Consider the following 24,349-nt stretch of genomic DNA (forward strand, 5'->3'; position numbering starts at 1 on the left):
ATTGGACGCTTCCCCCCACCACCGCCCCCATCCATATTGGTTGGGGGCCTGGCCTATGTTTTTTTATCTCAGATATCTTTTGGCAATCTGTGTTTTGGAGATGCCCTGGAGGTTATGATGAAGAAAACATGTGTTTTCCTAATTCAGACAGCTTTTTGAAACAGTACAAGGTCTACCCTGTTTGTGTCTTACGAATATCAGACTTTCAGAAGGCGGCTGTAAATTGGACAGTAACAGAATGAGTGTAAATATCAACTTTGATGGTGTAAAGCTGACAGCTTGATTGTTTTGTTACAGATTAGTAGCAGCTATGTATTCAAAAGACTGGTCTTGTATTATCCTTGGATTCATATCTGATTAGATTCAAATCTATTAGGCTGTAGTGCAGAAGATGCTGCCATAATTGACAGTGGCCTCTTTTTGGGAAGGGCAAGGGGAGGTGTTTACACATCCCTAATTTAACTCAAATGACTCCAAGGCATTGAATTACTTTTTGGTGCTCCAGAAACAGGCCACTTGCCCTTCAAAATTTTATTGGACAATAATATTTATTTATGTGATAAAATGTATACCGATTGAGTGTAAAAAAGACAAAACAAAAGTGGTTGACAAAAAGAATAATATAATGTTATTGTTTAAAACAACCATTTAAAACAATGGGTCAGTTGTGTCTGGCTGTTAACCCGAAGGTTAGTGGTTTGAGCCCATGCAGGGACGGCTGTGGGCAAGGCCTTGGACTAGATAACCCATGGGGTCCCTTCCAATTCTATGATTCTATGGAAAACTGATTTAATAGTTGATTTGGTATCTTCCTCTCCAAAGAAGGCAGCCTCATAGCCCCAACCAGCACCTGGTCTGAGCATAGTTCTTACTATTCTTCACTTAATATGCAAGAGTAGAATTCACACCACGGGCGTGGCCAGGATTTATTGGAGGGGGCTGGCTTTATGTTGGGGGGGGGTCAGTTGGTTAGGTTACAATTATTATTTTTTACTTTAGGGGGGCCAGCTGCACCCCCCTGGCTACACCCATACTTCCCACTGGGTAAATGTGAGAAAAGCATCTCTAGCCACCTCTCCCCACAAAAGAACTTATACAGCCTGGCTTGATTTGGCAGAGCAGGAAAGATGTTGGTGGCAGGCAGTTGTGAAAGCAGGGGCTGTAGCTTGCACCATGAGAGAGGGATGAAAGCAAATGAACCACAACCAACTCTTGCTTTTTCTTTCTCGCCACCATCGCCACCAAGTGGATCCCCTCCCCTCCAATCTCCACTAAACAGCCCTTAAACCTTTTGGACTTTTAACAAGCCTGGCCTAATATCCTACACTGGGTAGGACAGGATGCCACTTAGGCATGGTGTGAATGAAGAAGTCCTCCAACCAAACTTTAGTAAGCCAACAAATTAATTGGTTTTTGATTTACAAATAATTTTGAGATGGCAAATAAAAATAAGCAAGAGAGAAGTGGGTCCCGCTATGCCTATTTTGGGCTGTTTCCATCGCCAAAGCCAGTACTTTCCAGTTTGCACATCGGCTCACAATGTTGTGTGTCCTGGGTGACCTCCCATCCGAATAGCTTACAGGGCCAGACCTTCCCTAATACAACCACATCATGCATCTTTAAACCATTTTCTTTGTGGTGGGATAAGTAGTAAGGTGTGTCCTTGAGGTGTGTTTTGTTCTAGCCCTTTCACTGCCATCTTTGTGGCGGTTCAGTCCTGAACTTACATTTCTATTTGGCACACTATGAGGGTTGTAGGCTGAGGCTCAGTTGCTTTTCTCAGCCGAAGCAGCTGGAGCCTCTAAAATGTGTGTGAGAAGGCTGGCATAAAACTAAGTATAGCCTTGGCTGGGAATTAGATATTCACTCACCGCCGCACTGGTGGCAGCCAAAGCACTTCTACGTCTTCAAAAATGGAGAGGCAGCAACAGCTGCACTCTGCAAGGTTTGCAGAACAATCCATGGCCTGGCTATAAAAGTTTAGGTAATGTGGATGTTTTCGTGCATCTCCTGGCATGGGTTAAACACAAAGTAAAGGTGTTTTAATCCTTCTGGAAGGATCACCTACTGAACCTGTAAACTTTGCAGAAATGGGTTAAAAATCCTTATATTTCTTATTAACCTTTTCCCAAACACAGCAGCAAGAAAATAGAAAGTTGGCATGTAAAAATGGCTGGGTCTTATTTTACTGGTGTTAAGAAAAGATACACAAGCACCACCTTTGCTTGGCTACATGTGAAGGTGCAAACCTTGTATACTAGGAATTTAGAAAACTGGAATGTCCCTTAAGAGTGGGCTGGCTTCAGCCTTACATTTGTGGCCTCCCTCAGCCCTCCAGCATGACTATGAAAAGGAATTTGGAAGCTGTGGGTTCTGTCTTTATTAACCACAGGCAAACCATGGTTAATCTTAACTATGGTTAGTAGGAACAAGAATATAAAAAGAGCCCTGATGGATCAGACCAAATGCCCACTTCATCCAGCATCCTTCTTGCAGTGATGCCTTGCTAGATGCCTATGGGAAGCCCCAAACTTCCCCCCCCCTAAGATTCCCTACAGCTGGTTACCATGGGCATGCTGCCTCTAGCAAATGAAGGGGGCAGTTGGATGCCATTTTTTGTTTTGCCTTGTGCAGCATGATGTATTGGGCTGGCCCTGGATTGAGAAAAACTAGAAACTTTTGTACTACAAATGGGTCGGTGCATATGCAGCCTGTGTTGCATGGCTGGAGGGGGGGGGCGTCCCTTCACCAGGCCTCCTTCCTGCACACATTGTGCCAGGTTTAATTAAACTCAGTTGCTTTCTGTGGATTAGTTCACTTTAACCCCATTAAAATTAAAAGACACCTGGTTCTTGGGAGAAAAGCAATGACAAACCTAGACAGCATCTTAAAAAGCAGAGACATCACCTTGCCGACAAAGGTCCGTATAGTTAAAGCTATGGTTTACCCAGTAGTGATGGAAGTGAGAGCTGGACCATAAAGAAGGCTGACCGCTGAAGAATTGATGCTTTTGAATTATGGTCTGGAGGAGACTCTTGGGAGTCCCATGGACTGCAAGAAGATCAAACCTATCCATTCTTAAGGAAATCAGCCCTAAGTGCTCACTGGAAGGACAGATCGTGAAGCTGAGACTCCAATACTTTGGCCACCTCATGAGAAGAGAAGACTCCCTGGAAAAGACCCTGATGTTGGGAAAGATGGAGGGCACAAGGAGAAGGGGACGACGACGAGATGGTTGGACAGTGTTCTCGAAGCTACCAGCATGAGTCTGACCAAACTGCAGAAGACAGTGGAAGACAGGAGTACCTGGCGTGCTCTGGTCCATGGGGTCACGAAGAGTCGGACACAACTAAATGACTAAACAACAACAACCCCATTTCTGAGCTGCTCTCATCCCCGAGCAAGCCATTCTTAACCGCAAGTCAAAATTGCAGCGTGTAATATGCAGATCAGCTCCTGTGTTCCAACACCGTTACGTTCTATGATTCTATAGCTCAAAAGAGTAAATTTCTGATATAAGCTAAGTTGAAATGGAAGAGGGGGAGAAGGATGCATACACCACCTTGAGCTCCTTGGAGGAAAAAAAGTGGTATATACATAAAATAAATTAATAAATTAAGTTCAACATAACGAAGTAGTTCCCAAATAGTAGTGCTGGCAGAGTGAGAGTGACAGTAGGGAAAGTATCCTCGATGATTGCAGGCTATCAATGTTTATTTCTCATTTAAGAATTAAACTGCTTTCTGTAGCAGCGTACAACAAATAACAGCCATGGGGAAAAGGAAGTGCACCGTCCTTGAATTCTGTGGTTTTACATATGAAGACACAATAACAATATCTATTCCTTAGTAGGTCTTAAGATTAGATAAATACAATCGCAGATGAACAACAACACATGACATATTACACTGTGTCATGATTTATTCAACAGAAATAAAGCCGAAATGGTAAAAGCCATGTGTGAAAAACTAAGTACACCTTATGATTCAATAGCTTGTAGAACCACATGAAGTAACTGTTTTCTGTGGGACTTTATCTGTCTCACGTTGTGGAGGAATTTTGGCCTGTTCTTCTTTGCAACGTTGCTTCAGTTCATTGAGGTTTGCTGGCATTTATTTATGCACAGCTCTCTTAAGGTCCTGCACAGCATTTCAATTGGGTTGCGGTCTGGATTTTGACTGGGCCATGCACCGGCTTTGCCTTTGCTTTCTTGATACTCTTATTGACATATTAAAATGACAGTAAACTGCAGTAAACCTGCCTTCCTGTCCATTTGGCTGGGTAGGGGTCCCCATTCTGATGCAATCTACCGCCTCCATAGCCAATGGACATAGCTTCCCATGAAACGTAGCTAACCTTTCACAGAACTACAGTTCCTGGTGCCCTTAAACTACAGTTCCCATGAGTCTTTGGTGGGGGAGTCAAATGCCTTAAATGTACAGCATGCCTTCCACCTGCCAGGGGTCTGATTTCCTTCTGCTTCTTCCTCCCACTGAATCCAAAGCTGCCACAAACTTTATAGCTTCTTGCCATACATTCAGGAAGATTTTGCTAAAATATTTCTTGTTTTCTCAAGTTTACATCTCCGCAGCTTTCACGGTTGCTATGAGGCAGACTGCCTGAGAGATGAAAATAAATCTGTGTCATTTCATTTATTTCTCTCTCTCTCCCCACCCCTTATGTGTGAAGTTCATTTCCGCTTATTTCTCCCGTACATACACACATATGCACAATTATGCAGGCTTAGTAAAATACTTACACTCTTTGTCTAATGCTCTGTCTGTGAAAGGATGCATATGCACAGACCTCGCTGTTCTTGAAATACCATATGCTTGGGTCTGTCAGCTTAAAATACCCCAGCAAAGAGATGCTTTAATGCAGCCAATAAACTTCCCCTCTACCTCCACCCATCTCCCAAGGTTAATTAATCTCTTTTCAAATCCCTATCAGCAGAGAAAGTGGTCCCTTTGGCATCAGTCAACTGGAAGAACCTGCATAAGGTGATGAAACAGTAAACGGGAGATTTAAAAGACTCGAGGAATCTGTACAACTTCTGATTTTTTCTAATTTAGTCTATTTCTGTCCTACCTTTCAGCAGCTCAAGGTAGATTGCATAGTTCTCCCCTCCTGGTTTTATCCTCACAACAACCCTGTAAGGTAGGTTAGGATTGCCGGCCATCATGTGGGATCCTTGCTATTTCGGTTGCTGCTGTTCACCGCATCTCCTCTATTTTGTTCAAAACCTCCTTTCTGCCATGCATGAAGATTTAGCAGTAGGAAAAGAAAGCTTGCAACATGTACCAGGATGATCTGAATAATGATTCAGAATACCAGTTGCTGGAAACCAGAGGAGGGGGAGGGCTCTCTTGTGCTTGGGGTCCTGCTTGTGGGATTTCCACAGGCATCTGGTTTGTTACTGTGAAAACAGGATCCTGGACTAAATGGGCCACTGGCCTGACCCAGAAGATCTGCTGATCTTCATATGTTGTCCAGAATGAGGGTGTGACTGGCCCAGGTTTACTCCAACTTCAGGCTCCACACTGAAGAAGGTATCCTCAGCATGGTAAGGTAATAGTGGGCATCGAAGAACATAATAAAAGCCTTGTGGATCAGGACAGTGGCACATCTAGTCTAGCATCCTGTTCTCACAATGGCCACCCAGATGCCTGTGGGAAATTTGCAAGTAGGACCTGAACACAAGAGCACGCTCCCCTCCTGTGGTTCCTAGCAACTGGTATTCAGAAGAGAATCATCTAGTTCAACTGCCTGCAATGCAGGAATATACCGCTGTCTCATATGGGGATTGAACTTGCATCCTTGGCATTCTTAGCACCATGCTCTAACTAACAGAGCTATCCAGGTAATGACCGACCGGGAGAAGTGCTTTCCAACATTCATCACCCGCATCATAGAGCCCGGACACTGAGATCCAGCACTGAGGTTCCCACACTGCGAGAAGTGAAGCTTCAGGGAACCAGGGAGAGGGCCTTCTTGGTGGTGGCACCTAGCCTGTGGATTGCCCTCCCACCAGATGTTAAGGAGATGAGTAATTATATAACATTTAGGAAACATCTGAAGACAGCCCTGTATGGGGAATCTTTTTAAGGTTCAATGTTTTACTGTGTTTTTATATATGCTGGAAGTCACCCATAGTAGCTAGGGCAACCCAGCCAGATGGCTACAAACAAATAATGATGATTATCATCATAATCGGATGTCTACGAATTCTAGTGTTATGGGAGGAGAAATTTTTTCTCTCGATCCACTCTCTCCACCCCACACATAATTTTATAAACTTATCACATCTCTTCCTCACCTTTTCTCTAAACTAAAAAGTCCCCATCATTGTAACCTTTCTCCACAGGAGAGTCTCTCCACAGGGGAGTCTCTTCACTGCCTTGGATCATTTTGTTTGCCTTTTTCTGAACCTTTTCCAACTTTACAATATCATTTTTTTGAGGTGAGGCAACCAGAATATACTGTACACAGTATATTCCCAAAGTTTTGCGGTGTACACAGTGGGGTTAGAAAGTTTGCCATATAACTTCCAGACCGACGAGGGGCACATGAATTCATCCTGCATGCATCCTCTCAGTCTCTCCGTCTCTCTCTCCAGCCTGGAGAGGAGAAATGCCTGCCTCCGCCAGAGAAACATTAACATTTTCAGTTAATAGGAACTAGCCGTACCGCGACGGAGTCTGAATCCAGCTTTGCTTACTTATTAATGAAGCCGCAAAGTGCCTACACTTTAGACTTCACTTAGCTGAGGGGAGCCTTCGAGCACCAATTTGACTTCTATTAAATGACTAATGGCTATTGAGACATAATGTCCTCGCAGCAGATATCACATCCTATTTAGTATTTAATGTTTAAATATTTAATTAATTAAACACTGCCAAATATTTAATTAAATGCCATTGGAGCCATCCCAGCTCTTCCAGCACACATTATGCAAAAAAAAGGGGGGATGTGAGGTAGGGACAGAAAGAGAGGGAAAAAAGGGGGACACACATTACTTTCACCCCTCCCTGTACCTGTCAGCGCTAACAACGGATTCTTCTTCTTTTTTGGCCAGGTGGGCAGCTGAAATTGTGGCGGCGGCAATAAAATCTGTGGGAAAAGGCGACCCAGCCACAACTATGCTGCGCAGCTAGCGTGGGATGCTGCAGCACAATTGCTGACAGGAGGGAGGCCTCATCATCATAAGACACCCATGCTCAGAGATCTGCACTGCCTGCCAGTTTGCTACCGGGCAAAGTTCAAGGTGTTGCTACAGGCAACAACCATTCCACATGGGGGTTACGTTCCTGGCTCCCACACGTGTCAGCAGAACATTCCCGCCCCCTGCCCCATTACTCCCCCTGTTACGCCCTCCATCCTTCCCTCTTCCGGGTCCAAAAGGACCCACACGTCAGCGATTGTGCATCATTTGGACATGCCTTAAATGGTTGCCACCTGTATTATAGTATATAAATTCCTTAACGTCTTGGGATTTTTACCTACAAGACACACTCAGCCACTTGGACCTGCAGAACTGGCACAGAATGAAAAGCAACATTGTGAAATGTTGGATTAGCGGTGGGGAGACCAAGGTTCACACACCACACATTTAAAGCACAGTTAAACCATCCCTGCCTCAGGGAGGCCTGGGAACGGCAGTTTACCCCACATGGAACTATGATACTCAGCACCCTTAACAAACGACAGTTCCCAGGATTTTCAGTGAGTATGTGTCTTCTAAATGCGCCCCAATCGCCAAGTGGCAAGAGACTCCAGGGTCCTAGGTGCTTATCCAGGTTCAATTTCCTTGGAATGAAGGTCAGTGGAGACTGTGGTGTCTTGAGGATATATGGTTTTATTTACACATATGAAGTCAGTTTTCATTCCAGAGAGACCTGAGGTATGCTTGAAGCTTCTCAAAGGTACCAGGAACTGCTGGATCTCTGCAAACCTGCCCCATGTGGTGAGCCACTGAACTGCAGTTGGTAACTTCTCCCTTCCTGTTCCCTTTGAGCTCCTTTGGACCAATCTGGTTTTACTGAGCTCTGAATTTGGTCTTTAGTCCTTACTCCTGAATTGTGCTCCAGTTCTGACTTACCTACTCTTTGGCCCTGATTGAAGGCTGGACTTGTGTCATTTCAATTTGTTGTCTACAACCCAGCCCAGCCCTGAAAGAATGTGCACTATTGGCAAGAAAGCTAAACACAGCCACTTTTGACTTTTCACATATAAGAGGACTGGTTAATAGGAAGCTGGAAGGCAAAGTGGAGAGGGTCCAGAACAGGAAGCAGAGAGTAAGAATAAGGGGACAGTTTTCACACAGGAGGGATGTAAGAAGTGGCTCCTATAAGAATTGTTATTGAGACCTGTACTTTTAGACTTGCTCATGAGTTACCCAGAGTTCAGAGTGGGCAGTGTGGTGGCCAGTTTTACTGAGGACACCCAACTCTTCCAAATGGTGAAAACCAGTGCTATTTTCTAGAAAAAGAAGTGCTAGAACTCACCATGAATGCCTCCCTTGTTCTCTTAGAATGGCAATGGTGTCCACCTAAGAGATGCCAGAACTGAGTTCTGGTTAAAACAAAAGGTTGTGAGGATGATTATCAAGGATCTGGAAGCCAAACCTTATAAAGAATGGTTGAGGGAGTTGCATATGTTCAGACTGGAGAAGAAAAGACCAAGAGGTGACATGATAGCCATCTTCAAATATCTGAAAGGCTATATTTGAGCATTCAGCATAGAGCCAGTGTGGTGTTAAGAGCAGTGGACTCGTAATCTGGTGAACCGGGTTCGATTCCCCATTCCTCCACATGCAGCTGCTGGGTGACCTTGGGCTAGTCACACTTCTCTAAAGTCTCTCAGCCTCACTCACCTCACAGAGTGTTTGTTGTGAGGGATGAAGGGAAAAGGAGATTGTTAGCCACTTTGAGACTCCTTCGGGTAGTGATAAAGCGGGATATCAAATCCAAACTCTTCTTCTTCTTCTCTTCAATTAACCTGAATGTTGGAAGGTTCAGGACAGACAAAAAAAGTGGTTCTTCATACAGCATGCAAGTTAACAATGGAACTCACTCCCACAGGTGGCAGCGACGGCACCAACTTGGATGACTTTAAACAGGGTTTTTACAAATTCCTGGAAGATACAAGCTACTAGCTATCATGCTATGCTCTGCCTCCAGTGTCCAAGGCTGGATGTCTTTGAATATGAGTTTCTGGGAATTGCAGGGGGGCAGAGCGCAGTTGCAATCATGTGCTGCTTGGGGGCTTCCCGCAGGCATCTGGTTGACCATGGTGAGAACAGGATGCTGGATTAGACGGGCCTTTGATCTGGGCTTCTTTTTTTGTAGGTGTGGAGATCGGTAGTAAGAAACAAACTTCCCAAAAAATCTTCTTTCCCAGGTTTTGGCGTCCCTTGGGAAAAGTGCTCTCAGGGAGGACCTGTTCTTTAGAAAGCTGCATGTTCCTGAAGCTAAGCGACATATGAGGGCCATCAAATTTGAGCATTGCCAAATGGGTATTTGAGGCTCTAAACTAGACCCACAGAAAGTCAGGAGGGATTGAAGCATCTCCTTTATTTAGTTTTGTTATTTATTTGGTGGGAACTCTTTGAAAACTGGCAAATGACATTGTGATGCTGAACTTGAACATCATTCCACTGCAAAAGAAAAATGCCTTTTCAGAATCCACAGAAAAATGCATTTGTCGAGTGGTACACTCCCTTCAGTGCAAACTTAGTGTTCTCTTAACAGCATGAGAAAACAGATTTTAAAAGCTGCTGTCCCTCTTTAAAAGGCACCAGGTACCTATTGATTGCTCAGAAAGGAGATTTCAAAGATTCTACTGCCATCTTGTGGACAAGCATACATCTTCCTTTAATTTGGGCCACGTGCTTAGAGCCTAAGGGTCAAACCACATTACAGTAATTGTCCTGGGGACAGGCCAGCTAGTTTTACATTTGAGCTTAAAATATGACAGGATGGTTTTACTGAGAAGCGCAGAATGTGATTTTGCACATCATCTGAATGCTTGCTGAACTGTGCGGAGCTGGAGTGCGCAAAGGCACAGACTTAGCTGATTATTAAGAGCTGGTGGGAGTAACAAGTTCTCTTGCATCCAGCTTCATCACCAGAGGCTGAAGTTGCCTCCATGGCACCGAGTGCCTCTTACCAGCATCAGCCGCTTTGCCACAGCTGCAGCCACTCCTGGGCAGAGGCATTCTAGCCAGAGTCCTCCGTGCTCTGCTGGTAACCTCCTGATTGGATGGGTGCAATACTTTACATGCTGGACTGCCTTCAAAGATGGTTCGGAAGTATCAGCTGGTCCAGAATATGGCTGCCAAGATTTTGGCTGGCACAGCATATTTGGATCATATCTCGCCAATGTTCAGGGGAAAGAAATCCACAAGCTGCCTGTTTGCTTCCAAGTCCAACTCAGAGTGCTAATACACAAATGAATACCTTCTCCCAGTGGCGTAGTGTGGGGGGTGCAGGAGGGGCCGGCCGCACCAGGCGCAACATCTGGGAGTTAGGGTTAGGGGGCGCAAATCCACGGGTTAGGGGGCGCAAATCCACAGGTTAGGGGGTGCAAATTACTTGCCTTGCCCCGGGTGCTGACAACCCACGCTATGCCACTGCCTTCTCCTATACAATCCTGCATGCATTCTCAGATAATCATAAGAACATCAGCATGTTTCAGACCTTCTGGTCTCATGGCTAGCTCCACTGAGTGTTGCTAAGGAAGAATTGTTCTATCCTTCAAAATATAGGCGCTACAAGAAAGTGGATCAGCCTGGCTTTAGGATTCAGTGATGGTCTGGGAAATTGCTGTGATACCATAGTTGACTCTTCCAACATTCAGGTTCATTGCATGTCCACGAGTTCTAGTGTTAAGAGAGAGGGAGAAACAACTTTTCTCTATCCGTTTTCTCCATTGTTCCTACCCACAAACCAGTATCTGTGAAATTGGCTACCCAGAGCCCTGAAGACCTCTCCATTCACTTGAGCTCATCTCCTTGAGGTAGCTCCAATTTCTTGGTGATATGAATGGCCATTGCTCGCTATTTCAGCTACGATAACCAGCATTTGAACTGCAATAAATGAGGCCAATCAACATTACTTTTGTCTCATTACTTCAAGAGCTTACACATAAATTTCCTCTTATCCCTTTCCCCCTTTGGTCTGGAATTAGCAATGGCATTCAGTGTCTGCTATTATACCCAGGTCTTCTCAACTGGAGATCAAACGGTTTGATCTCTGCTGGGTTCAGCAAATTGATTGGCAAACAGGTTCTGCTTGCTTTGGTTTAGGAAAATCTAGGTTTTTTTCTTCTTCTATCTTATCCAGCTCTCTCAGTTTTCCCCGCTGTACTTTATACTCTGTGTGGTAAAGGTTTGACATTGACACCAGATCGAAGAGAGTTAAATGGCAACATCCGTATTAAGCCACTAACATCTCCCTCTTAGTTCTGCTATATTTTTATTTAGATGGCAAAAATGGGAGAGGATTCCAAAGATTCCTGGGGTTGTTTTACTGAAACCCAATGATACATGAGCCGCTGCCCTGTAGGAAAGTAAAAATTAGAGCCTATCGTAATATGGTGTTTAGAAAGTGGATGACTGCATTTGGATATTACAGACCATTGGTACATCTTCTGAAAGAGGTGGTCATTAAACCGCTTCTTTAAAAAATATATTTAGACCTGGCCCATATGGCCAACTATTGCCCATTCTCAAATCTTGCATTCTTGGGCAAGGTGACTGAGCGAGTGGTTGCTGAACAACTCTAGGCATGCCTGGAAGAAGCAGACCACTTGGATCCCTTCCAATAGGGATTCAGGCCTCATCATGGGACTGAAACTGCCTTGGTCGCTCTGGTCGATGATCTCTGGCGGGCTAGGAGAGCTGTTTCCTAGTTCTGCTGGATCTCTCAGTGGCCTTTGATACCATCAACCATAACATCCTTCTGGACCGTCTAGAGGGGCTGGAAGTTGGGGGCACTGTTATACAGTGGTTCCGCTCCTTCCTCCTGGGCGGTGTTAAGAAAGTGGGGGGGGGATGAGTGTTCAGACCCCTGGGCTCTCACTTGTGGGGTGCCTCAGGGTTCTGTCCTCTCCCCCATGCTTTTCAACATCTACATGCAGCTGCTGGGAGAGATCATCAGGGGGTTTGGGTTGGGTGTTCATCAATATGTGGATGATACCCAGCTCTACCTCTCTTTCAAATCAGAACCAGTGAAGGTGGTGGAGGTCCTGTGTGAGTGTCTGGAGGCAGTTGGAGGATGGATGGCGGCTAACAGATTGAGGTTGAATCCTGACAAGACAGTAGTACTGTTTTGGGGGGACAGGAGGCGGACAGGTGTGGAGGACTCCCTGGTCCTGAATGGGGTAACTGTGCCCCTGAAGGACCAGGTGTGCAGCCTGGGAATCATTTTGGACTCACAGCTGTCCATGGAGGTGCAGGTTAATTCTGTGTCCAGGACAGCTGTTTACCAGCTCCATCTGGTATGCAGGCTGAGACCCTACCTGCCTGCGGACTGTCTTGCATGCTCTAGTTATCTCTCACTTGGACTGCTGCAATGCACTCTATGTGGGGCTACCTTTGAAGGTGATCCAGAAATTGCAATTAATCCAGAATGCAGCAGCTAGACTGGTGACTGGGAGCGGCCACCGAGACCACATAACACCGGTCTTGAAAGACCTACATTGGCTCCCAGTACGTTTCCGAGCACACTTCAAAGTATTGGTGCTGACCTTTAAAGCCCTAAACGGCCTTGGTCCAGTATACCTGAAGGAGTGTCTCCACCCCCATCGTTCTGCCCAGACCCTGAGGTCCAGTGGCGAGGGCCTTCTGGCGGTTCCCTTGCTGAGAAGCCAAGTTACAGGGAATCAGACAGAGGGCCTTCTCGGTAGTGGCACCTGCCCTGTGGAACACCCTCCCACCAGATGTCGAAGAGAACAACTACCAGACTTTTAGAAGACATCTGAAGGCAGCCCTGTTTAGGGAAGCTTTTAATGGTTGACAGACCACTGTATTTTGATACTTTGTTGGAAGCCGCCCAGAGTAGCTGGGGAAACCCAGCCAGATGGGCGGGGTATAAATAATAAATTATCATTAAAATTATCATTATCTAGCTCTCTCTCGACTACACTGATCAGCAGCAGCTCTATGAGTTCATTTATCTATTATTATTGTTGTTTCATAAAAATTATACATAGCTTGATTGTAAAAATACCAACAACACTAAAAGTGGTTTACAAAAAGGTAAAATAATAAGAAAATTCAACAACAATAATTTTAACTTTCAAAAAGTTAACATAACAAAAGAATAAAAACACGTTGAAACTCACACCAGCTTTCTAAAGGCTTGTCTAAACAAAAAGGGAAGGCGCTTTCCTGATGTCAATGGGCAGGGAGTTCCAAAGTGTAGGTGCTGTCACACTAAAAGATAAGATTTATTACCAATGTGGAACGGGTATAATGTGACACCTTGTAACAGTGCCAGTTCCACAGATTGAGGCGGTCAAGCGGGCCTATGTGGGGTAAGGCTATCTCATAGTTTATGAAGTATGTTATGTGTGGAGGGGAGGTGTCAATTAAAGCCACTGATAATTGGAGGGTCAAAGGCAATAATGTTATATGACCTATGCTTTTACCAGATGCATTTAAAAAGCGCCAAATGATCGTATGAAATGGCACTGAGACTCCCTTTGTGGGTGCTGTCTATAAGGGTCACTGAACAGCGCAGAGGGGAACCTATGTTTTTGGGAAGAAAAGAAACAGTTTGGGTAACCACGTAAAATATTCTCCCGAGAATCATGAGCGCTTTTCCATTTGATTCCAGCTCCTCCAAGGAAATCACCCCGAGGTGAATGTTTGGGTCAAAGTTAAATACAGCTGCTTGGGGAGTTTGTGAGTATGAAAACAGACTAATTTGGGGCATATGTCATTTTTATGGCCCTAATTTCCTGTATTACATGCAGAAATGGTCCATAAATGGCACAGAAGAATTTAGTAAGCTGAATCCTAAAAAACCTTTTTTTTTAATTTGCAAAACTGGGTCTTTCTTTATGAAAGTATCACAAAGAAAGTCTTGACACCTCCATTTTTTGCAAGATCCTTTCCCTTCGAGTTCTTTGTGTTGCAAATCCCTATCCTAAGCATTCTTAGGTCTTCTATTGTTAAGATCAGGGGTTTTTTATCCACTGCTTTCTAAGAAGCTGTCAGTCTTCTAATATTAATGTTTGGCACCTTTATTTATTCTTATGCTTTTAACATACGAAAATGCAAAGGTTGTTTATTATCACCCTGCTGAAATATTTCCCTAAACTAACCCTGTTTTATTTCTTTCTAAGTTTTTTTTCCCCAGGCCCAAAGGAGAGTTACAATCATGAAAAATACAGCTATAAAAACAGATGAAACCATTACAATGATAAGATGTGTCCAACTCTTCCAAATGGAACAGAACACAAAAGAGGTGGGTCCCACAAAACAAACTTGTAAGAGGCTGAGGTAAAGAGGTGCGTCTTCAGCTTATGGCAAAATACAATAAAGATAACTGGACACACCTCAGTGGGGAGGGAATTTAGGGACTGCCACAGCCCACCCTCTCTTAGGCCTCTGTCTCCCAAGAAAGTCTCCTGTGCAGATCTTTAACAACCAGGTGTTAGCAGTCAGTTAAGTAAGGAGTCCAGAGAGAAAAGTCTTGGTAATGCAGAAAAAGAGAGGGTATGAGAAAATCCGGATTGTGGGAGGGGAAAGTGTGGGAAGTCAACGATGCAGAGGAGAAAGTCATGATGGAGAATGGAGGGGCAGGAAGCATGCTCTCCAAGGAACAGAGTGAATGAGCTGTGGGGTGCTAGCTCCTGGGGGACCCCCTGGAGTGTGACATCTAGGCTCAGGCTCTGGTATCTCCTGCCTGGAGAGCCACTGTCTGTCAGAGTAGACAATACTAGGCTAGATGGACCAAAAGAAAATCTAGCTTGGTATGAAGCAGCTGTCGTTGGTTTCGTTTAACCCAAGTCTCCAGCTTTATCTGGGAGGTTTGAGCATCGTCCATATACCCTTAGGTGGATAAAAGCTTTATCATAGCCAGATGCCGTTCGTGGCTTGAGGTCTGGATTTTGTTCCATGAGAAATTATATCTCTTGCAACTGAAGCGCTGATGTAGGGCGGGTGGTCTCTGAGCCAGATGGTTTTGTCCCAAATGTTCCAGATTTATGAATTTCTCCTGGTGTCATGAAGGAAATGACAAGTTGCAATGCTTGTGGAAGGGTTCTCCTTGAACAGGTATCTATGAAAATTATATATATATATATCCTAGATTGTATATATTATCAGTGTATGAACATTCTTGGAGATGAGAGAAACGTTCCAATTTCTATTGTTCCAAAGAAGTTTATATCGTTTTCTAGAATTACCCGGCATCCTGCCTCCTCCCTTTTGAGTTTAGTGCTCCCTTTTCTTTTTCCTGTTCTGATTTCATCTTTTAATAGGAATTTCGTTCATTCTGGCCAGGATCCATAGAGCAACTTTAGACACACTCAAAAGCTCCTGAATCTTCTAATACAATGATTTAAACCAGTGGTTTCCAAACTTTTTGGGGCCACCACCCACTTGGTTCCATAAGCTCATCCCCGGTGCCGCCTACCCTATAAAAAAACCAACATTCAGAACAATGGTTAGCACAACCCACTAAGGAAGGTAACAACACAATACAATTCAAAACAGTAACAATGAATTGCGCATTTATTCAAAATTCAATTAAAACCAATGAGTTTAATTAATTCAGCAAAATGGATGAACTTGATCCAGTGATGCCAGTACCCCCTGCTTCCCCCTTGCCCCATAGCGCCACCCTGAGTAATTCTCCCAGCCCTGAAAGGGGGTAGCACCACCCACGTTGGGAACAACTGGTTTAAACTAACCTTGTATATACCATAAACTGCTTTTGAAACCTTCCATTACAAAAGCACTTTGACAGTATGGTGTAGTGGTCAGGGTGTTGGGCTAAGTTACTGTGGTCCAAAGTAGGCATTGGGTGGAATTCAGTTCTTTAGTTCCCTGCATTTTTATTTTTTAAAAACCCTTTGTACAGTAGGTGAATGTCTACACATGTTCTCACACACCTGTTTTCAGTCCAGACAAGCAATAGACACTATCAGAGTTCAGAAACACAGCACAGCAAGGCAAAACTAGCTGGTGTGTGAAGCAGGGGTACTGAGGGGTATGCCCTGGGGGAGAGTATTTGGCTGTACAGTAGTATTTAATCCCTGGACCTGAGGTTCCTCACCACTTCCTTAGAGAAAGGATAGCATAGAAATGAAATAATTCAGCCTGGGGTTTGTAGTTGAGGGAGTCTGCTGTTTGAGGAACACAAGTCCAAAGCCCCTTTGGGAAATATGGAATTACTTGCTTTGTTCTTTGGATCCTGACCTTATCTTCTAACTAACTGGAGACTTTATTCTTGCAGAAATATTTATTTATGCCATTTTTAATCATACTCTGCAATAAGATGAGTTGCTTCATTTCCTCACCCCCTTCTCCATCTTTGAAAGAAAACTGGCAGGCAGTGATTCTTGTCTTCTTTGAAACCTTACCTGAACCCATGAGCTGACTCCAATGAAATGCATCAAGGTTGTGTGAAGTGGTACAAATGTTATATCAGATTTGTTCGCTCTTTGGTGGCTCATTCAAACATGCTGCAGTTATCAAGGGAAAATGTGTGTGTGTGAACTGTCCCTCAGGCATTGGAGTTCATCTGAGTTCAGCTTTGGGATTCAGGATGGATGGATGGATGGGTGGATTTTATTGCTACATCATCCAGCTCAAGCTGGTTCACATATTGCCTCCCATCCAGGCACTGGCTAGGTCCAGACCTGCTTAGCTTCAAGAAGCTTGCTGCTTTTTCTGCCTTCTATCCTAAGATACAAAAGCTAATTGACTATGAAAGTTTCGCAGCTCGGTTTCTGAAAGTGTTCAGATTGTGCAACTCTGATTCAAATCAATGTAGAGTTTGGTTGAACAGCATCTCTGTCAATCGTTCAAAGAATTAGTTTAGGGGGAAAAGCCCCCAATAGGGGAGTTGCAGTAGCCCTTTGATCACTCTGGTTGTCCTTTCTGAACCTTTTCCAGCTCTGCAACATTCTGTTTGGGATGAGGAGACCAAAACTGTCCACAACTGGCTCCATTGAAAAAGCATTCGCCTGGATGCAAATAATGGCGAGTAGAGGAAAATCAGTCACTGATGCTGCTCTGCAAAGCCTCATTCAAGAGTCCATGCACTGCAGTAATAGGAAAGAGGATGATAATCGTTCTCATACTTCTCTTTTGGGTTTAGATTTGCTTTCCTTGGATAGATCTCTAGGATAAGATGCAAAACAGTATTTCCATAAGATTTCAGATCTGTTCCACATGCCAAAACAGCCACACATTTGAATTCAACCCATTGAATTGGATCCCAACTAAGTGGAACTTAGGTCCCATTGAAATCAATGTGACAAATTAATCATGACTTAAGTTAAGGGGGAGGTACCATAACGCAGTGGCTTTACGTTCAAAAGGTCCCAAGCTCAACCACCACCATCTCCAGGTAGGGCTGGGAACCCCGAAGAGTTACTGCCAGTCAACATTGACAATGCATCAATGGGTTGACTTGGCAGAAGACAACTTCCAATGTTACTAAGTTCCATTGATTTCATAGAATCATGGAATCAAGAGTATTCTAGAGTTGGAAGGGATCCCAAGGGTCATCTAGTCCAACCCCCTGCAATGCAGGAATCTCAACTAAAGCATCCATGACAGCATAGGAACCAGATCCAGTTACCTTAGTCTGGGTCCAACCCATTGCATTCCAGATGACACATAGGGTAGTATAAAAGTTCTGTTGACGGTGATTAATCTGTGTTCGCTCCTTGGTGCATGATACAACTCATGAGTTATGAGTGTACATATAATTAACTAGCTCTACATGTGCTTTGGGACACTTTATCATCTCATCACTTGCTCTGTGATGGGGCCCTGACATTAATTAAAACGGGTTCCAGGGCTTAGCCCTGCCTCAAATTAAGCCCACTATGTTGAATGATAGTTTTGAAAAACCAAGGCCTGAGTGGTTTGCTAATTAACACATTTCCCGTCCCAGCTTATGCAGTGAGTACAGTTGGTCAAGCCATCTGGACCTGCTGCTTTTCCTCTATTCATCTTCTTTCTAAAAGGCAATAGATTTCAAACGCACAGGTACGTCACATGCCATCTTTACAATGACTGCTTCCAATGCCCATTAAGACCACTGCTCGGAGCAGGAATGGACAGCACAATATTAGTATTGCAGTAATATCGTCATCCTATTACAGTTATAACTTCTAATGATGCATAGGGAAAAGATTCAAATGAAGCAAAGTTCAGCCATGTGAAATCACATCTGACCATGATGTCTGGGCCTCGGATTAATTATGGAGAAGTCAACACATCAAGTTAAAAGGGCTATAAGAAAGACACAACCTGATTCAAATAATAGAATCATAGAATTGTAGAGTTGGAAGGGACCCAAAGGGTTATCTAGCTCAGCTCCCTGCAATGTATGTTTAGGAGGAGAGAGGATGCTCCAGGGCAGGTCCACAGGTTAGTGGTAGAGCGTCTGCTTTTCATGCATAAGGTTCCTGGTTCAAACCCTGGTGTCTCCAGGTAGCGATGGGAAAGACTTCTGTTTGAAATACCGGAAAACAACTGCCAGTCACTGTACACAATATTGGGATAGATTGAACAAAGATCTGACTCTGTACGCAGCAGCTTCTTTTGTTTTAGTTCCTGTGTTTACTTCTGAGTAGTGGCACCCTAGTGAAGGAATGCTGTCCCCAAAGAAGCTTGCCTGACACCTGCATTCAGCACCAGGTGAAGGCATTTTTATTCTCTCAGACTTTTTAAAAACGATGGTTATTTTGGGTGGTGTCCAATGCTAAGCCTACTCAGAGCAGGTCCATTGAAGTTAATGGGCACAACTAACTTAAGGTCAGTTATTTCATCGGGTCTATTCCAAGTAGGACCTTGTAGTTGGCTGCAAGCCTTTTGTGCTAGTTTACACACACACACTGATGCCGACTTTCAGAGCTGCTTTTAATGTTCTTGATCTTACACTGCTTTCGCATGAATTATGGCGATGCAAGTTTCTTTTATTGATTGTTTTTATTTTGACCGCATTTGTATTGCATTTATTTTTAAATCTGTGAAATACCCAGAGGCATGGTTCATTGGGCAGGATATAAATGCTAAGAACAAATGAACACTTGAAACAGGTTATAAGGGGTTCAAATAAGTTTGACTTTCTTTCTGCATCGGTGTCATGTGTGGAGCTGCTATTAAGGGCTGGTTAGAGGTTTGCAGGGAGCCCTTGGACTCCCCTCCCTGTTTGCACCCATCTCCTCTTCCTCCTCCCTGTTGCATATTCCTAGAGTGGGGAACCTTAGGACCAAAGGCTGGCTGTGGCCCTCAGGAGGTATGGCAGGCCCCATACCTCATTGCGTCTTCCTTGACTGCTTTTGCCTGGTTTGAATGCGTCTTGAATTCTGCTGATGACTTTTGCTTGTCTGGATGGAAAGGTAAGGACTGTGTGAAAGGGTGCAGAAATGAGCCTACCTGCATCCTCCTCCTGCCATTCAATCATCCAGCTGTTGAGAGTAAACACCTGTAATAACTCAACACCTGCAATAAATAACCTGAACCAGGGCAGGGGGCAATAGAAATGTAGTCTCTTCTTCCGTCACTGACTCCTTCCACTTGTTGCCATGTAGAGTGTGTTTGTTCAGGCTTCCCTCCCTCCCTTCCTTCCTTCGAATCACAGAATCATAGAGTTGGAAGAGACCACAAGGGCCATCGAGTCCAACCCCCTGCCAAGCAGGAAACACCATCAGAGCATTCCTGACATATGGTTGTCAAGCCTCTGCTTAAAGACCTCCAAAGAAGGAGACTCCACCACACTCCTTGGCAGCAAATTCCACTGTCGAACAGCTCTTACTGTCAGGAAGTTCTTCCTAATGTTTAGGTGGAATCTTCTTTCTTGTAGTTTGGATCCATTGCTCCGTGTCCGCTTCTCTGGCGCAGCAGAAAACAACCTTTCTCCCTCCTCTATGTGACATCCTTTTATATATTTGAACATGGCTATCATATCACCCCTTAACCTCCTCTTCTCCAGGCTAAACATGCCCAGCTCCCTTAGCCGTTCCTCATAAGGCATCGTTTCCAGGCCTTTGACCATTTTGGTTGCCCTCCTCTGGACACGTTCCAGTTTGTCAGTGTCCTTCTTGAACTGTGGTGCCCAGAACTAGACACAGTACTCCAGGTGAGGTCTGACCAGAGCAGAATACAGTGGCACTATTACTTCCCTTGATCTAGATGCTATACTCCTATTGATGCAGCCCAGAATTGCATTGGCTTTTTTAGCTGCCACATCACATTGTTGGCTCATGTCAAGTTTGTGGTCAACCAAGACTCCTAGATCTTTTTCACATGTACTGCTCTCAAGCCAGGTGTCACCCATCTTGTATTTGTGCCTCTCAATTTTTTTGCCCAAGTGCAATACTTTACATTTCTCCCTGTTAAAGTTCATCTTGTTTGTTTTGGCCCAGTTCTCTAATCTGTCAAGGTCGTTTTGAAGTGTGATCCTGTCCTCTGGGATGTTAGCCACCCTTCCCAGTTTGGTGTCATCTGCAAATTTGATCAGGATGCCCTTGAGTCCATCATCCAACTCGTTGATAAAGATGTTGAATAAGACCGGGCCCAAGACAGAACCCTGTGGCACCCCACTAGTCACTCTTCACCAGGATGAAGAGGAACCATTGATGAGCACCCTTTGGGTTCGGTCAGTCAGCCAGTTACAAATGCACTGAGTGGTAGCATAGTCAAGACCGCATTTTACCAGCTTCTTTACAAGAATATAATGGGGCACCTTGTCAAATGCCTTGCTGAAATCAAGGTAGGCTACATCCACTGCGTTCCCTTCATCTACCAGGGTTGTAATTCTGTCAAAAAACGAGATCAGGTTAGTCTGACATGACTTATTTTTCAGAAATCCATGCTATTGGTGATCACAGCATTCCTTTCTAGGTGCTCACAGACTGTTTGCTTAATGATCTGCTCCAGAATCTTCCCTGGTATTGATGTCAGACTGACTGGGCAGTAATTATTTGGGTCCTCTCTTTTCCCCTTTTTGAAAATAGGGACAACATTTGCCCTCCTCCAGTCTGCCTGGACTTCGCCTGTTCTCCAGGAATTCTCAAAGATGACTGCCAGTGGTTCTGAGATCACATCTGCCAGTTCTTTTAATACTCTTGGATGCAGTTCATCTGGCCCTGGAGACTTGAATACATCTAAACTAGCCAAGTATTCTTGTACTATCTCCTTAGTTATTCTGGGCTGTGTTTCCTCTGCTGAATCATTTGCTCCAAATTCTTCAGGTCGGGCATTGTTTTCTTTATTGGGGAAGACTGAGGCAACGAAGGCATTGAGTTCAGCCCTTTCTGTATCCCCTGTTTGCATTTCACCATCTTCTCCTCTGAGTGACCCCACTGTTTCTTTGTTCTTCCTTTTGCTACGAACATACCCATAAAAGCCTTTTTTGTTGCTTTTAACCTCTCTAGCAAGCCTGAGTTCATTCTGTGCTTTAGCTTTTCTGACTTTGTGTCTACACGTGCTGGCTATTTGTTTGAATTCCTCTTTGGTGGTTTCCCCCCTTTTCCATTTTTTGTACACATCCTTTTTTAATCTTAACTCAGTTAAAAGTTCTTTAGATAGCCACCCTGGCTTCTTTAGGCACCTTCCATGTTTCCGTCTCATTGGTATTGCCTGAAGTTGTGCTTTTACTATCTCCCTCTTAACAAACTCCCAGCCATCATGAACTCCCTTTCCTTTTAGTATTACTGTCCATGGGATCTCACCCAGCACTTCCCTAAGTTTTATGAAGTCGACTTTCTTAAAGTCAAGAAATTGAGTCCTAGTATGCTTGGCTGCTCCTTTCCACTGTATAGTAAACTTCAGAAGAACATGATCACTCGCGCCTAATGATCCTTCCACTTCTACCCCACTAACCAGGTCATCAACATTGGTTAGGACCAAATCTAAAATGGCTGTTCCTCTTGTTGCTTCTCCCACTTTCTGGACAACGAAGTTGTCTGCAAGGCCAGTGAGGAATCTGTTTGACCTTATGCTCTTGGCTGAGTTTGACATCCAACAAATATCCGGGTAATTGAAGTCCCCCATTACTACTATCTCCCTTCCTTTTGCATGCTTGGCCATCTGTTCCAGGAAGGCATCATCTATGTCCTTCGTTTGGCTTGGGGATCTATAGTAAACTCCCACAATGAGGTCACTGTTATTCTTCTCTCCCTTAATTTTGACCCAAATGCTCTCACTTTGACTTTGAGGTTCTAAATCTTGGATCTCTTCACAGGTATACACATCCCTGACATATAATGCCACTCCTCCTCCTTTCTTGTCTGGTCTGTTTCTCTGAAATAGATTGTATCCCTCCATTATTACATTCCAGTCGTGGGACTTATCCCACCAGGTTTCAGTGATGCCTATTATGTCATATTTAGTTTGCTGTACCAAGAGCTCAAGCTCATCTTGTTTATTTCCCATGCTTTGCACATTAGTGTACAGACATTGAAGTCCATTAATCATTCCCCTGTGTCTCTTATTTAAGGATTTTTTTCCTCCCACCACTAGGTTTGCGTGCTGCTTGCTCCATTTGGTCTATGACATTTGGGTGATCATCTTCATCAATTGATAAGACTCCTACCTTCAGGAACACTGTCTCCCTCCCCCACATTAGTCAGTTTAAAGCCCTCCTGATGAGGTTTCTGAGATTTTTGGCAAAAACATTCCTCCCAACCGTTGTGAGGTGCAGCCCATCGCTTGCCAGAAGTCCATCTTCAAGAAACTGCAGTCCGTGATCTAAGAATCCAAACCGTTCCTGTTTACACCATTTGCGAAGCCAGCTGTTCACTTCCACTATTTTTCCCTCTCTACCTGGGCCACGTCGTTCAACTGGGAGGACAGATGAGATGACAATTTGTGCATTTAATTGCTTCAATTTCCTGCCCAGAGCCTCGTAGTCTCTTTTGATCTTCTGGAGGCTATTGCTTGCAGTGTCATTGGTTCCCACATGAACCAAGAGGAAGGGGTATTTGTCAGTGGGTTTTATGATTCCTTGCAGTCGTTCAGTTACATCTTGGATCTTAGCCCCGGGGAGACAGCACACTTCCCGAGACATCTTGTCAGGCCCACAGATCACTGCTTCTGTTCCCCTCAGTAGGGAATCCCCTATCACCACTACACGCCTCCTCTTAGGTCTGGTCGGGGTTCTTCCGTGAGCTGTCCGTTCCAAGGTCGCCTGCACATTCCCTTCATATACCTGATCGACTGTAATGAGGGAGAAATCCTCAAATGGAGTCTGCTCTTCGTCTTCCATGCTAGGGGAGAGGACCTCAAAGCGTTTGTGTAATTCTAAACAATCAGAGCGAACCCTGGGCCTCCTACTTCTTTGAGTCACGTTTCTCCATATATCTGGCTCCTGTGTTGGTGAACTAGCCTCCTTCTCAGGGGAGTCCCCTGTCTCCTCCTTGGTGGAGACGGTGTGCTCTGTTGCTTCCAAGAAGAGCTACAGCTCTCTAATTCTTTGGAGCGTAGCTACACGTTCCTCCAGTTGCTGGACTTTGTCTTCTAAGAGGGCAATCAACATGCAATTGCTGCAGGTAAAGCTGCCTGCAACCTTTGGCAAGATGGCAAACATTGCACAGGAACCGCAGGCGACTGCAGCTGTTCCTTCACCCTCCATCTTGAGAACGTGTCGTCGGGGGTGGCTACAGCGGTCCTCCATCATAAAAAGCGTGAAGACAGGACAAATAACTCCCCCCCCCAAAAAAACCTAGGTCTCCCCCAACAAACGTTTGAGACTAGCTCCCCTAAATCTAAAAGATGGATCAAACTGCGCGCGCCGCTGCCCTGCAAGCTCTGATAAGCTCCTCCCACAGCTAATCACCTGCCTCAACAGAAACCTTGCCCCCTCTGACCTTTGCACAGGGAGAGCAGCTAATCAGCCACAAGAAACACACACACACGAAAACCCTTTTTGCTCCTTCTTCAGCTGCTGCCCTGCAAGCTCTGATAAGCTCCTCCCACAGCTAATCACCTACCTCAACAGAAACCCTGCCCCCTCTGACCTTTGCACAGGGAGAGCAGCTAATCAGCCACAAGAAACACACACACAAGAAAACCCTTTTTGCTCCTTCTTCAGCTGCTGCCCTGCAGCCAGCCTTCCTTCCTTCCTTCCTTCCTTCCTTCCTTCCTTCCTTCCTTCCT

At 44.6% G+C, this 24,349-nt stretch overlaps 1 protein-coding gene across 1 annotated transcript in view; it reads right to left on the reverse strand.

Annotated features, from left to right (window-relative positions):
- Positions 1 to 20,079, reverse strand: part of LOC307223113 (protein C19orf12 homolog) — a 116,584-nt gene extending 96,505 nt beyond the window's left edge. The window contains exon 1 of the mRNA XM_079988972.1: positions 20,007 to 20,079. The gene's annotated coding sequence lies outside the window, so the exon portion shown is untranslated. The remainder of the gene's footprint in view (positions 1 to 20,006) is intronic.
- Positions 20,080 to 24,349: the final 4,270 nt, after the last annotated feature.

Source organism: Podarcis cretensis (genome assembly GCF_951804945.1).
Source record: "Podarcis cretensis genome assembly, chromosome: 8".
Lineage (NCBI taxonomy): Eukaryota > Metazoa > Chordata > Lepidosauria > Squamata > Lacertidae > Podarcis > Podarcis cretensis.